At 37.9% G+C, this 16,639-nt stretch overlaps 1 pseudogene; it reads right to left on the bottom strand.

Moving 5' to 3' along the window:
* Window positions 1-3,561: 3,561 nt before the first annotated feature.
* On the bottom strand, window positions 3,562-4,088 carry LOC705126 (small nuclear ribonucleoprotein D2 polypeptide 16.5kDa-like; annotated as a pseudogene).
* Window positions 4,089-16,639: the final 12,551 nt, after the last annotated feature.

Below are 16,639 nucleotides of genomic sequence, written 5' to 3'. Positions count from 1 at the left end.
TACCAGTTTAAAGAGAGGAATGAATAGAGTTTTGCAACTGGAATTTCTGATGTGAATCTTTGAAAAGAATGTCACCTTATAGTGCCATTAGAATAACTTAAATTTTAACATTTTTCCGTTGTGTTTTGTTTTTCCATTTTGGTTTTCTTTTTTTCTTTTTGAGAGTTTTGTTCTGTCTCCCAGGCCGGAGTGCAGTGGCTCAATCATGGCTCAATGCAGCCTGGACCTCCCAGGCTGGAGCAGTCCTCCCATCTCAGCCTCCTGAGTATCTGGGACCACAGGCGCATGCCACCACACCTGGCTAATATTTTTTTTGTAGAGATGGGGTCTCATTATGTTGTCTGGGCTAGGCTTAAACTCCTGGGCTCAAGCAATTCTCCTACTTCAGCCTCCCAAAATGCAGAGATTACAGGCATGAGCCACCACACCTGGCATTTTTTTTTCTATTTTAAATACATTTTATTGTTTAGGGCAATTTTAGGTTCACAGAAAAATTAAGCAAGAAATTCCAGAGAGTTTCCATATACCCCCTGACCACCCCCAACCCCAGTCTCTCACTATCAACATCATGCACCAGGGTGGTACATTCATTACAATTGATGAAGCTATGCTGACACATCATTATCACCCAGCGTCCATAGTTTACATTAAGGTTCACTCTTGGTTTTGTACGTTCTGTGAGTTTGGACAAAGGTATAATGACATGTACCCACCATTAGCACAGTATACAGAATAGCCTCACTGCCTAAAAATTCTCTGTGCTCTGCCTATTCTTTCCTTCCTCCTCACTATCCCCTGGCAACTATTGGTCTTTTTACTATGTCCATATTTTTTTATTTTCCAAAATGTCATATAGCTGAAATCACACAGAATGTAACCTTTTCAGATTGGCTTCTTTCACTTATCAATATGCATTTAAGTTTCCTCCATGCCTTTTCATGGCTTGATAGCTCATTAGTTTTTAGAGTCAAATAATATTTCATTGTCTAGATTTGCCACAATTCATTTATCCATTCACCTACTGAAGGACATCTTGGTTGCTTTCAAGTTTTAGCAATTGTGAATAAAGCTGCTATAAACATCCATGTGCAGGTTTTATGTGGACAGAAGTTTTCGATCATTTGGGTAAAAGTGAAAGAGCACAAGTGCTGGATTTTATGGTAAGAATATGTTTAGTTTTGTAAAGTGTCTTCCAAAGTGGCTGTACAATTTTGCATTTCCATCAGCAATGATTGAGGGTTCCTGTTGCTCCACATCCTCACCAGCATTTAATGTTGTCAGTGTTCTGGATTCTGGGGATTCCAATAGGAGTGTAGTAGTATCTCATTATTGTTTCAATTTGTATTTCCCTAATGATATAAGATGTGGAACATCTTTTCACATGCTTATTTGCCATCTGTATATCTTCTTTGACTAGGTGTCTGTTCAGGTGTTTTGCCCATTTTTCAGTTGAATTGTTTGTTTTCTTATTGCTCTGTTTTGACAGTTATTTGCATATTTTGGATTACAGTTTTTAAATCAGATACGTTTTTTAGAAATATTTTCTTATAGCCTGTGATGTGTCCTGTCATTCTCTTAACAGTATCTTTTGAGGAGCATACTTTTTTTATTTTAATGAAATCTCATCTATCAATTATTTCTTTCGTGGACTCCACCTTTGGTGTTGTATCTAAAAAGTCATCACCACACCCAAGGTCATCTTGATTTTCTCCTATGTTACCTTCTAGGAGTTTTACACTTTTGCATCTAACGTTTAGCTCTATGATTCATTTTGTGTTAATCTTTATGAAGGGTGTAAGTCTGTGACTAGATTCTGTTTTGTGCATGTGGATGTTCAGTTGTTCACACCATTTTTTTTCTTGTTTTTGTTTTTAAAGGTGGGATCTTGCTCTATTGCCCAGGCTCATCTCAAACTCTTGGGCTCAACCAATCCTCCCTGCCATAGTGCTGGGATTATGGATGTGAGCCACCATGCCCAGCTGAAGCACCATTTGTTGAAAAGACTTTCTTTGCTCAATTGTATTGTCCCTGCCCCTTTGTGAAAGATCAGTTGACCATACTTATGTGAGTCTATTTCTATGCTCTTTATTCTATTCAATTAATCTATTTGTCTTTCTTTTACCAATACCATACCATCGTTTTTTGGTTTTTTTTTTTTTTGAGACAGAGTCTTGCTCTGTCGCCCAGGCTGGAGTGCAGTGGCCCGATCTCTGCTCACTGCAACCTCCACCTTCCGGGTTCATGCCATTCTCCTGCCTCAGCCTCCCAAGTAGCTGGGACTGCAGGCACCCGCCACCACGCCTGGCTAATTTTTTGTATTTTCAGTAGAGACAGGGTTTCACCATGTTAGCCAGGATGGTCTCAATCTCCTGACCTCATGATCCTCCCGCCTCAGCCTCCCAAAGTGCTGGGATTACAGGCCTGAGCCACCGCAACTGGCCTACCATACCATCTTAATTACCATAGCTTTATAGTAAGTCTTTTTTTTTTTTTTTTTTTTTTTGGAGACGGAGTCTCGCTCTGTCGCCCAGGCTGGAGTGCAGTAGCCGGATCTCAGCTCACTGCAAGCTCCGCCTCCCGGGTTTACGCCATTCTCCTGCCTCAGCCTCCCGAGTAGCTGGGACTACAGGCGCCCGCCACCTCGCCCGGCTAGTTTTTTTGTATTTTTAGTAGAGACGGGGTTTCACCATGTTAGCCAGGATGGTCTCGATCTCCTGACCTTGTGATCCGCCCGTCTCGGCCTCCCAAAGTGCTGGGATTACAGGCTTGAGCCACCGCGCCCGGCCTTATAGTAAGTCTTGAAGTTGGGTAGTGTCAGTACTCCAACTTTGCTCTTCTTCAATACTACGTTGACTATTCTGGGACTTTTGCCTCTCTTTATAAACTTTAAAATCAATTTGCCAATATCTGCAACATAACTCTCCGGGATTTTGATTGGGATTGCATTGAATCTACTCATGAAGTTGTTGGGAAGAACTGATATCTTGACAATATTGAACATGGATTATCCCTCTTATTTAGTTCTCTTTCTTTCATCAGAGTTTTTTTTTTATTTTTTTTTTTTAAGATGGAGTCTCCCTCTGTCTCCCAGGCAGGAGCGCAGTGGCGCGATCTCAGCTCACTGCAACCTCCACCTCCCGGGTTCAAGCAATTCCCTGCCCCAGCCTCCTGAGTAGCTGGGATTACAGGCACCGGCTACCACGCGCAGCGAATTTTTTTGTATTTTTGGTAGAGACGGGGTTTCACCATCTTGGCCAGGCTGGTCTGGAACTCCTGACCTCATGATCCACCTGCCTTGGACTCCCAAAGTGCTGGGGTTACAGGTGTGAGCCACCGCTCCTGGCCTCATCAGAGTTTAATAGCTTTCCTCATATAAATCTTGTACATATTTCACAAGATTTATACCTGCATATTTCATTTTTGAAAATGCTAATGTAAATGGTATTGTGTTTTTATTTCAAGCTCCACGTGTTTATTGCTGGTGTATGGGAAAATGATTGACTCATGTACATTAACCTCATATCCTACAACCTTTCTATAATTGTTTATTAGTTCGAGGACTTTGTTTTTGTTTTGTTTTGTTTTTGTAGTTTCTTTTTTTTTTTTTTTTTTTAGAAAAAAACCACAGAGCTTTATTATTCTCAACACCAATGGCAACGGTCTTCATAGGACAAGAGAGTGAGTTCTGTCGATGGATAGGCAGCCCCTACTTGCCGGCGATAAGCGGGTTCCGCAGGACCACGATGACTGAGTCCCTGCGCAGGAACATCTTGGAGATGTAGCGGTCTTTGTTGACTGGCTTGGATTTCTTCTTGCCCTTGCCGCTCTTAGGGACCTCAGTCCACATCTCCTTCACGTTCTCCAGCACCATGTTGCAGTGCCTATCGAAGGCCTTCACGCGGCCCAGGAGTTTCTTATTGTTGCGACAGTTGATGAGCACTTGGGTGTTGTTCTTGACTGACTGAGTGAGCACAGAGAGTGGACCCGTGTTAAATTCCTCCTCCTCTCGCTTCTGCAGCTCCTCTGGGGTCATCTCACTCTTGGGCTTGTTGAGGAGGCTCATGATGGTCACTAAGCTCTCCGTTCACCCCCGTTTCCCTGTTTTTGTAGTTTCTTAAGAATTTTCTACATAGATGATCATGTCATCTGCAAACAAAGTTTTATTTCTTCCTTTCCAACTTACATACCTTTTATTTCTTTTTCTTGTTTTATTGCATTAACTAGGACTTCTGATACAATGTTGGAAATAAGTGGTGAGAAAAGATGTCTTTGTTCCATATCTTTGCAAACAAGCTTCTAGTTTCTCATCATAAACTATGATGTTAGTTGTAGGTTTTTTGTTAGCTGTAGGTTTTTGTAGATGTCCTTTATCAAGCTGAGGAAGTTTTCCTCTATTCCTATTCTGCTGAGAGTTTTTTTTTAAATAATGAATGGGTGTTGGATTTTATTAATTGCTTTCTCTCCATTTGTTGATATAATTATGAGACTTTTCTTTTTTGCTTGTTGATGTAATGGATCACATTGATTGATTTTTCAAATGTTGAACCATCCCTGTACAGCTGGTATATCCCACTTGTTCGTGGTGCATAGTTTTTCAAAAATTCTTTGTTGGATTTGATTTGGTGAAATTTTGTTGAGGATTTTTGCATCTATGTTCATGAGAGATGTTGGTTGTTGTTTTATTTTCTTTTAATGGCTTTATCTGATTCTGGTATTAGGGAAGAGCTGGCCTCATAGAATGAGTTAGGAAGTATTCCTTCTGCTTCTATATTCTGAAAGATATTGTAGATAATTTGTATAATTTCTTTCTTAAATGTTTGGTAGAATTCACCTTGATAGAATTTACCATCTGTGCCTGGTGCTTTCTGTTGTGGAAGGTTATTAATTATTGATTCAATTTCTTTAATAGATTAAGAAATTCTCTATTCTTATTTAGATTGTCTATTTCTTCTTGTGTGAGTTTCGGCAGATTGTATCTTTCAAGGGATTGCTCTATTTCACCAAGGTTCTCGAATAATTTTTTCATAGTATTTCTTTATTATCTTTTTTTTTGAGACAGCGTCTTACTGTCATTCAGGCCAGAGGGCAGTGGTGTGACCATAGCAGACTTGAAATCCTGGGCTCAAGTGATCCTCCTGTCTTAGCTTCCTAGGTAGCTGGGACTACAGATGCGTGCCACCACACCTGGCTTTTTTTTTTTTTTTTTTGGTAGAAACAAGGTCTCTATTGCCCAGGCTGATCTCAAACTCCTGGCTTCAAGTGATTCTTCTGCCTCAGCCTCCTAAATGCTGTGATTACAGGTGTAAGCTACAATACTTGACCTCTCTTATTATCATTTTAATGTCCATGGGATCTTTAGTGATGGTTCCTCTTTCATTTCTGATCCTAGTAATTTGTGTCATCTTTTTTATCTTGGTTTACCTGCAAGGACGTTTATTAATTTTATTGGTCTTTTCAATGAGCCAGCTTTTTGGTTTTGTTGATTTTCTTTATTGATTTCCTGTTTTCAATGTTATTGATTTCTGGTCTGTCATTATTTCTTTTATTCTGTGTACTTTGGATTTAATTTGTTCTTCATTTTCTAGTTTCCTTAGGTGCAAGCTTGGATAATTGCTTTTAGATTATTCTTCTTTTCTAATATACATATGTAATGCAATAAACTTCCCTCTAAGTACATTGCTTTTGCTGGATTGTGCACATTTTAATAGTTGTATTTTCATTTCCATTTAGTTGACAATATTATTAAGTTTCTTTTGAGATTTCTTCTTTAGCCCATGTGTTATTTAGAAGTGTGTTGTTTGAGACTTTAAACCATCAAAGATCAAAAGAGACAAAGAAGGCCATTACATAATGGTAAAGGGATCAATTCAACAGGAAGAGCTAACTATCCTAAATATATATGCACCCAATACAGGAGCACCCAGATTCATCAAGCAAGTCCTTAGAGACTTACAAAGAGACTTAGACTCCCATACAATAATAATGGGAGACTTCAACACTCCACTGTCAACATTAGACAGATCAACGAGACAGAAAGTTAACAAGGATATCCAGGAATTGAACTCATCTCTGCAGCAAGCAGACCTAATAGACATCTATAGAACTCTCCACCCCAAATCAACAGAATATACATTCTTCTCAGCACCACATCATACTTACTCCAAAATTGACCACGTAATTGGAAGTAAAGCACTCCTCAGCAAATGTACAAGAACAGAAATTATAACAAACTGTCTCTCAGACCACAGTGCAATCAAACTAGAACTCAGGACTAAGAAACTCAATCAAAACCGCTCAACTACATGGAAACTGAACAACCTGCTCCTGAATGACTACTGGGTACATAACGAAATGAAGGCAGAAATAAAGATGTTCTTTGAAACCAATGAGAACAAAGATACAACATACCAGAATCTCTGGGACACATTTAAAGCAGTGTGTAGAGGGAAATTTATAGCACTAAATGCCCACAAGAGAAAGCAGGAAAGATGTAAAATTGACACTCTAACATCGCAATTAAAAGAACTAGAGAAGCAAGAGCAAACACATTCGAAAGCTAGCAGAAGGCAAGAAATAACTAAGATCAGAGCAGAACTGAAGGAGATAGAAACACAAAAAACCCTCCAAAAAATCAATGAATCCAGGAGTTGGTTTTTTGAAAAGATCAACAAAATTGACAGACCACTAGCAAGACTAATAAAGAAGAAAAGAGAGAAGAATCAAATCGACACAATTAAAAATGATCAAGGGGATATCACCACCGACCCCACAGAAATACAAACTACCATCAGAGAATACTATAAACACCTCTACGCAAATAAACTGGAAAATCTAGAAGAAATGGATAATTTCCTGGACACTTACACTCTTCCAAGACTAAACCAGGAAGAAGTTGAATCCCTGAATAGACCAATAGCAGGCTCTGAAATTGAGGCAACAATTAATAGCCTACCAACCAAAAAAAGTCCAGGACCAGATGGATTCACAGCTGAATTCTACCAGAGGTACAAAGAGGAGTTGGTACCATTCCTTCTGAAACTATTCCAATCAATAGAAAAAGAGGGAATCCTCCCTAACTCATTTTATGAGGCCAACATCATCCTGATACCAAAGCCTGGCAGAGACACAACAAAAAAAGAGAATTTTAGACCAATATCCCTGATGAACATCGATGCAAAAATCCTCAATAAAATACTGGCAAACCGGATTCAGCAACACATCAAAAAGCTTATCCACCATGATCAAGTGGGCTTCATCCCTGGGATGCAAGGCTGGTTCAACATTTGCAAATCAATAAACATAATCCAGCATATAAACAGAACCAAAGACAAGAACCACATGATTATCTCAATTGATGCAGAAAAGGCTTTTGACAAAATTCAACAGCCCTTCATGCTAAAAACGTTCAATAAATTCGGTATTGATGGAACGTACCTCAAAATAATAAGAGCTATTTATGACAAACCCACAGCCAATATCATACTGAATGGGCAAAAACTGGAAAAATTCCCTTTGAAAACTGGCACAAGACAGGGATGCCCTCTCTCACCACTCCTATTCAACATAGTGTTGGAAGTTCTGGCTAGGGCAATCAGGCAAGAGAAAGAAATCAAGGGTATTCAGTTAGGAAAAGAAGAAGTCAAATTGTCCCTGTTTGCAGATGACATGATTGTATATTTAGAAAACCCCATTGTCTCAGCCCAAAATCTCCTTAAGCTGATAAGCAACTTCAGCAAAGTCTCAGGATACAAAATTAATGTGCAAAAATCACAAGCATTCGTTTACACCAGTAACAGACAAACAGAGAGCCAAATCAGGAATGAACTTCCATTCACAATTGCTTCAAAGAGAATCAAATACCTAGGAATCCAACTTACAAGGGATGTAAAGGACCTCTTCAAGGAGAACTACAAACCACTGCTCAGTGAAATCAAAGAGGACACAAACAAATGGAAGAACATACCATGCTCATGGATAGGAAGAATCAATATTGTGAAAATGGCCATACTGCCCAAGGTAATTTATAGATTCAATGCCATCCCCATCAAGCTACCAATGAGTTTCTTCACAGAATTGGAAAAAACTGCTTTAAAGTTCATATGGAACCAAAAAAGAGCCCGCATCTCCAAGACAATCCTAAGTCAAAAGAACAAAGCTGGAGGCATCACGCTACCTGACTTCAAACTATACTACAAGGCTACAGTAACCAAAACAGCATGGTACTGGTACCAAAACAGAGATATAGACCAATGGAACAGAACAGAGTCCTCAGAAATAATACCACACATCTACAGCCATTTGATCTTTGACAAACCTGAGAGAAACAAGAAATGGGGAAAGGATTCCCTATTTAATAAATGGTGCTGGGAAAATTGGCTAGCCATAAGTAGAAAGCTGAAACTGGATCCTTTCCTTACTCCTTATACGAAAATTAATTCAAGATGGATTAGAGACTTAAATGTTAGACCTAATACCATAAAAATCCTAGAGGAAAACCTAGGTAGTACCATTCAGGACATAGGCATGGGCAAAGATTTCATGTCTAAAACACCAAAAGCAATGGCAGCAAAAGCCAAAATTGACAAATGGGATCTCATTAAACTAAAGAGCTTCTGCACAGCAAAAGACACTACCATCAGAGTGAACAGGCAACCTACAGAATGGGAGAAAATTTTTGCAATCTACTCATCTGACAAAGGGCTAATATCCAGAACCTACAAAGAACTCAAACAAATTTACAAGAAAAAAACAAACAACCCCATCAAAAAGTGGGCAAAGGACATGAACAGACATTTCTCAAAAGAAGACATTCATACAGCCAACAGACACATGAAAAAATGCTCATCATCACTGGCCATCAGAGAAATGCAAATCAAAACCACCATGAGATACCATCTCACACCAGTTAGAATGGCAATCATTAAAAAGTCAGGAAACAACAGGTGCTGGAGAGGATGTGGAGAAATAGGAACACTTTTACACTGTTGGTGGGATTGTAAACTAGTTCAACCATTATGGAAAACAGTATGGTGATTCCTCAAGGATCTAGAACTAGATGTACCATATGACCCAGCCATCCCATTACTGGGTATATACCCAAAGGATTATAAATTATGCTGCTATAAAGACACATGCACACGTATGTTTATTGCAGCACTATTCACAATAGCAAAGACTTGGAATCAACCCAAATGTCCATCAGTGACAGATTGGATTAAGAAAATGTGGCACATATACACCATGGAATACTATGCAGCCATAAAAAAGGATGAGTTTGAGTCCTTTGTAGGGACTTGGATGCAGCTGGAATCCATCATTCTTAGCAAACTATCACAAGAACAGAAAACCAAACACCGCATGTTCTCACTCATAGGTGGGAACTGAACAATGAGATCACTCGGACTCAGGAAGGGGAACATCACACACCGGGGCCTATCATGGGGAGGGGGCAGGGGGGAGGGATTGCACTGGGAGTTATACCTGATGTAAATGACGAGTTGATGGGTGCAGCACAGCAACATGGCACAAGTATACATATGTAACAAACCTGCACGTTATGCACATGTACCCTACAACTTAAAGTATAATAATAATAAATAAATTAAAAAAAAAAAAAAAAAAAAAGAGAACTGTAGTCCAACAATTTCATTGAGAATTGTATGTCAGAATACTTGTATTGCCTAGTTAAGGAACTGTATGCTCTAAATTGAATATTATATTCAAAGTTAAAGCTAGGTAAGTTATAGTTAGATGACTGTGGAATCAAAGCAAAGCCAGCTTCAGTGATCATAACAGAATTTTCATTAATTTATGGTAGGGTGATGGACCCATCTCACAAGAAAGCATCAACCAGTCTGGTTATCCTGTCTTTGGGTCAGAGCTAATGACATTCACAAATTCTAACTTAAGTGCCTCCCCTACCCATTCATTTTTGTTCTAGACTTAAACTGCTTTCTTCAGAAAATGTAATAATGTCTAGAAGTTAAATACAAATAATGCTGATGTTATTTTTTTGAGTGTCTGTCAGCCATAATAATTTCTCACAATTTCACCCTGGAAAACATTATCAGAAGTAAAAATGGTCAGATGGCCACAGACACTTATTTTAATGTAATCTTTTGGAATAAATGGAGAAAGCAGTGTGCAACAGAAAAGAAAGTGCTAAGTAGAGCTCAGATGAAATAATATTACTCTTTAAAATTAAGTTACAGTGTATCTATACTATTAATAAATAAATGCAGCCTAAAACATAAAACATTAATTGGATAAACATTATGTGACTGATAAAATATTGTATACTTGCTTATATCATGTTAAAAATAAGCTTCAACTATATTATTCCAATCATATAAACTATGTTTATAAGCACAATATCAGAAGAAAAGAATCTATTTTAACAATTATTAACTTTAAATAGTTGAAATTATGTTGCCTGTGTTACTTTACTTTTCTGTATTACTTTTTAACATTTTCAATATATTTACTTAATAAGAAATTAACTTTAAATAATTTTTGAGCATTATTTTACTTCAGATTTTGTATTTGTTTATAAAAGACTAAACTAACAACCCACATATGTGTCATGCAGTTTTATTCTTGTAAATATCTACTTAATTTTTACATGTGGATTTTCACTGTATGCTAACTAAATTGGGTAGGCTTATTCTATAAGAAACGAATTAAAAATAAAAACAATAGAGTATTATACACACACACACACAAAAAAAAGAAGTGTGTTGTTTGATCTCCAAATATTTTGAATATTCAGGTTATCTTTCAGTTATTGATGTTTAATTTCATTGTGGTCTGAGAGAACACGGTGAATGATTTCGATTTTTTAAAAAACGTAATGTGTGTTTTATAGCTAGAATGTGATGTATGTTTCAATTTAGCTTGAGAAGAATGTGTATTATGCTGTTGTTGGATGAAATCATTTATAGATGTCAGTTATAACCAATTGATTGATGGTGCTGTTGAGTTCAGCTATGTCCTTAATGATTTTTTGCCTGCTGCATGTGTCCATTTCTGATGGAGGGGTGTTGAAGTTTCCAACTATAATAGTGGGTTTCTCTGTTTATCCTTGTAATTCTATAAATTTTTGCCTCATTTATGTTAATACTCTGTTATTAGACAAATGCGCATTAAGGATTGTTATTCTTCCTGAAGATTGACCCCTTTTATCATTATGCAATGCCCCTTTGTATCCCTGATAATTTTTCTTGCTCTGTAGTCTGCTCGTCTGTAATTAAGATAGCTTCTCAAGACTTTTGATTAGTGTTAGCTTGGTATATCTTTCTCTATCCCTTCACTTTGAATCTATGTGTGTCTTTATATTTATAACCGACATATTGTAGAAATAATCTAACTGGGTCTTGTTTTTTTGACTCATTCTTACAATTTCTGTTATTTAATTGGTATACTTAGATAATTGACATTTAAAATCACTATTGATTAATCATCTGGGTTAATATCTGCCATATGTATTACTGTTTTCTCTTTGTTGCCCTTTTTATTTGTTTCTGGTTTTGTCCTCTATCCTTTTCCTGCCACTTTTGGTTTTAATTGAGTATTTTATATGATCCAATTTTCTTTCTTCTCTTGGCATATCAATTATACATTTTTTGGAGCTTTCTTAGTGGTTGCCTTAGAGTTTGCAATATACTTTTACAATTAATTCAAGTCACATTCAAATAACATTTCACTAATTCACATGTAGTGCAAGTACTTTACAATGAATTATCCCTATTTCTTCCCTCTTGTCCCTTGCATTATTACTATCATTTATTTCACTAATACACAAGTGTACGTAACTATATATCTATACACACATAAATGTGCATATGTAATCTAACCCTTGTTGCTCTTATTATTTTGAACAACTATTGCCTGCTAAATCAATTAAAAATCACTCAATAAAAGTTTTCCTTTACTTTTATTTATTTCATCTCTAATGCTTTTTATTTCCTTATATAGATCCAAGTTTCTGATGTATATACTTTTCTTTCCCTCTGAAGAACCTTTAAAACTTTATTTATTTATTTATTTTCTTTGAGACAGTATTGTGCTGTCACCCAGGCTGGAGTGCAGTGGTGCGAGCTTGGCTCACTGCAACCTCCACTTCCTGGGTTCAAGCAATTCTCGTGCCTCAGCCTCCCAAGTAACTGGGATTACAGCCATGTGCCACCACACGTGGCTAATTTTTGCATATATATAGACACATATTTATACACAAAAAATATATATATTGTGTGTGTGTCTATATATATATATATATATATATATATATATTTTAGTAGAAACAGTGTTATGCCATGTTGTCCAGGTTTGTTTTGAATTCCTGACCTCAGGTGATCTACCTGCTTTGGCCTCCTGAAGTACTGAGATTACAGCCACGAGCCACCATCCCCCAGCCTAAACCTTTTTTTTTTTTTTTTACAAATCACTTTCAACAAATTTTCCCAATGTTTTCTTGTCTGCAAAAGTCATTATTTATCCTGCACTTTTGAAGAAACTTTTTACAGGATACTTAATTCTAGGTTGGTTTTTTTTTCTCTCAACACTTTAAATATTTAACTCCACTCTTCTTGCTTGTATAGTTTCTTAGAAAATCAGGCGGCGGGGCACAGTGGCTCACACCTGTAATCCCAACACTTTGGGAGGCCGAGGCAGGTGGATCACAGGGTCAGGAGTTCGAGACCAGCCTGGCCAATATGGTGAAACCCCATCTCTACTAAAGAATATAAAAATTAGCCCAGCGTGGTGGTGTGTGCCTGTAGTCCCAGCTATTTAGGCGGCTGAGGCAGGAGAATCACTTGAACCCGGGAGGTGGAGGTTGCAGTGAGCTGAGATGGCGCCACTGCACTGCAGCCTGGGCACCAGAGTGAGACTCCATTGAAAAAAAAGAAAGAAAGAAAATCAGATGTCATTCTTATCTTCACTCCTCTATAGGTAAGATGTTTTTCCCTCTGTCTTCTTTTAAGCATTTTTCTTTATCTTTGATTTCCTGATAATATATGCCTAGGTGTAGTTTTTTGTTGTTGTTGTTTTTGTTTTTAAATATTTATCCTGCCTGACATTCTCTGAGCTTCCTGGGTCTGTGGGATGGAGTTTGACATTAATTTAGGAAAATTCTTTGTCATTATTCCCTCAAATAGTTTCTGTTCCTTTCCCTTTTACTTCTCCTTGTTGTAGAAAGGGTCTTCTAAAAGTTCATGGAAAGTGTATATTATGAAAAACTATATATGACTTAAAAATTTTTTGCACCAAACTAAAGTCATCCTAACTTGTTCTAACATGTCTGAACAGGTTCTAGTTTGAAGAACTAAGAAGAATAAGACGTCGGTTTGAAAACAGCCTCTATTAGAACATTATGAATTCTGCTCAAATTGAAGCAAGAACCAGCATTAAATTTGTGATGAAACTCGGGTGGAATAATGGTGGTATCACTGATGTTTTATGAAAAGTTTACAGGGACAATGCCCCAAAGAAATCATCAGTTAACAAATGGATAACTCATTTTCAAAAGGGAGATTATATTGAAGATGATCATGCAGCAGCAGATTATCCACATCAATTTGTGAGGAAAAAATTCACTTTGTCGTGTCCTAATTGAAGAGGACCAACGATAAACAGCAGAAACAATAGCCAACACCATATACATCTCAATTGGTTCAGCATACACAGTTCTGACTGAAAAATTAAAGGTGAGCAAACTTTCCACTTGACGAGTGTTGAAACCACTGCACCCAGATCAGCTTCAGCCAAGAGCAGAACTTTCGATGGAGATTGTATTATGTTTCTTAAAAATTATTTTTAATTATTGTAGGTACATAGTAGGTGTACATATTTATAGGGTACATGAGATATTTTGATACAGGCATATAATAAGTAATAATCACATCGTGGAGAATGGGGTATCCATCCTCTCAAGCTCAATTGAAATTTTTTTTGACATTTTCATCATATACTTTAATATCTTCATTTTACAAATGAGGAGAATGCATTGCCTATGGTCTCATAGCAAAGTGATGACTAGGTTGGGACTAGAATCAGTAAAGGTTGGGACTAGAACCAGGTGTTTCAACTAGTCTCGTATGTGTCCAAGTGCACCATACTTGGTGGTTTTGAATTCTTAGAGCTGAGTCTTGTGTGGTTAGGGGGTCATGTGCAACTTCGCTAGTAGGGAGTTCGCTTCTTAAAAACTTTTTTTTTTCAGCTCGCCACACATCTAAATATTTCGTGATGAGATACTTTGAAAGGGTAAGTCTGGCTCCATGAATGTCCCATCTGTATAGCTGCGAAGTATCCTGATTTAGAAGGGTCCTGGGCTCTGGCTCTGTTAACTTTTTTGTTTGTTTGTTTGTTTGTGTTTTTAATTATACTTTAAGTTCTGGGGTACATGTGCAGAAGGCGCAGTTTTGTTACATAGGTATACATGTGTCATGTTGGTTTGCTGTACCCATCAACCCGTCACCTACATTAGGTGTTTCTCCTAATGCTATCCCTGCCCTAGCCTCCCAGCCCCCGACAGGCCCTGGTGTGTGATGTTCCCCTCCCTGTGTCCATGTGTTCTCATTGTTCAACTCCCACTTATGAGTGAGAACATGCGTTGTTTGGTTTTCTGTTCTTGTGTCAATTTGCTGTGAAATTTTAAATAAGTGGGATCAAGATCCTGAAGCATGTCTTTGAAGAATTGTAACAGGAGATGAAACATGGCTTTACCAGTATGATCCTGAAGACAAAGCACAATCATAGCAACGTCTACCAAGAAGTGGAAGTGGTCCAGTCAAAGCAAAAGCAGACTAGTCAAGAGCAAAGGTCATGGCAACGGGTTTTGGAGATGGTAAAAGCGTTTTGCTTGTTGACTTTTTGGAGGGCCAAGAGACAATAACATCTACTTATTATGAGAGTGTTTTAAGAAAGTTAGCCTAAGCTTTGGCAGAAAAACTCCCGGGAAAACTTCACCAGAGAGTTTTTCTTCACCAGAACAATGCTCCTGCTCATTCCTCTCATCAAATAAGGGCAATTTTGTGAAGGCTTTGATGGGAAAACATTAGGCGTCCACCTTACAGCCCTGATTTGGCTCCCTCTGACTTCTTTTTGTTTCCTAATTTTACAAATTCTTTAAATGGCACCTATTTTTTTCTTCTGTTAGTTATATAAAAAAGACTACATTGACATAACCAAATTCCCAGGGCCCTCAGGGATAGACTAGATAGCTGGTATTATTGCTTATAAAAGTGTCTGGACATTGACGGAACTTGTATTGAGAAATAAAGTTTATGTATTTTTATTTTTATCTTAAAAATTGTTTTACACAGGGTCCTGCTTTGTTGCCTAGGCTGGCGTGCAGTCGTGCATTCAAAGTTCAATTAAGCTTCAAACCCTTGGGCTCAAGCAGTTCTCCTTCCTCAGCTTTCTGAGTAATTACTACTATACGCATGCACCATCACCCCTGGCTTTTTTAAAAAAATTTCTTTTGTAGATATGGGTCTTGCTATGCTGCCTATTTTTATCTCTTAATTCTATTTTTTCCACAAACTTGTTGAAGTCTTCTTGTATTTCTGTTATGCATATGCTATATCTTTGTTTCTTTTTTTTTTTTTTTTTTTTTTTTTTTTTGAGACGGAGTCTGGCTCTGTCGCCCAGGCTGGAGTGCAGTGGCTGGATCTCAGCTCACTGCAAGCTCCGCCTCCCGGGTTTGCGCCATTCTCCTGCCTCAGCCTCCCGAGTAGCTGGGACTACAGGCGCCCGCCACCTCGCCCGGCTATTTTTTTGTATTTTTTAGTAGAGACGGGGTTTCACCGTGTTAGCCAGGATGGTCTCGATCTCCTGACCTCGTGTTCCGCCCGTCTCGGCCTCCCAAAGTGCTGGGATTACAGGCTTGAGCCACCGCGCCCGGCCGCTATATCTTTGTTTCATAGTTCTTGGACATTCTGTTTCTTTTTTTCATTTTTTTTCTTTGCTTTTCAGTTTTGAAAGTTTCTATTGACATATACTCAAGCTCAGAGACTCTTTTCTCAGCTGTGTGCAGTCTACGAATGTGTCCAATAAAAATATTCTTCATTTCTGTTACAGTGTTTTGATCTTTACCATTTCTTTTTTTATTCTTTCTTAGAATTTCCATATCTCTGCTTACATTACTCAGCTGTTCTTGTGCATTATCTACTTTTTAAATTAGAGCCCTTATCACATTAATCATACATAGTTTCTTTGAATCTACCAACTGATAATTCCAACTTCTCTTCCATGTATGAGTCTGGTTCTAATGCTTGCTCTGTCTTTCAAAGTGTATTTTTTTTGTTTTTTAGTATGCCTTATAATTTTTTGTTGAAAACTGGTCATGATGTACAGGTACTGGGTGAAAGAAACTGTTCAATAGGCCTTTAGTGATATGGTGCTAAGGTTTTGGGAGAGGGGAAGCATTCTATAATTTTATAATTAGGTCTCACTATTTTAGTGATGCTGTGCCCCTGGACTCTAGACTTCAAAAGTGCCTCTCTGTGTCCTCCCTTCCCCCTACCTTAGATGGGACAGAATGGCTGGAGGGGACTGGAGCTGAAGTTGGGTATTTCCCTTCCTACAGGCAGAAGGCTAGAGCAGACTGGAGTTGGCCATTTCCCTTCAGCCAGGTCAGTTA

Source organism: Macaca mulatta, chromosome X (assembly GCF_049350105.2).
Source record: "Macaca mulatta isolate MMU2019108-1 chromosome X, T2T-MMU8v2.0, whole genome shotgun sequence".
Lineage (NCBI taxonomy): Eukaryota > Metazoa > Chordata > Mammalia > Primates > Cercopithecidae > Macaca > Macaca mulatta.
Note: the sequence above shows the minus strand (reverse complement) of the source record. Positions and strands in the feature narration are given on the sequence as shown.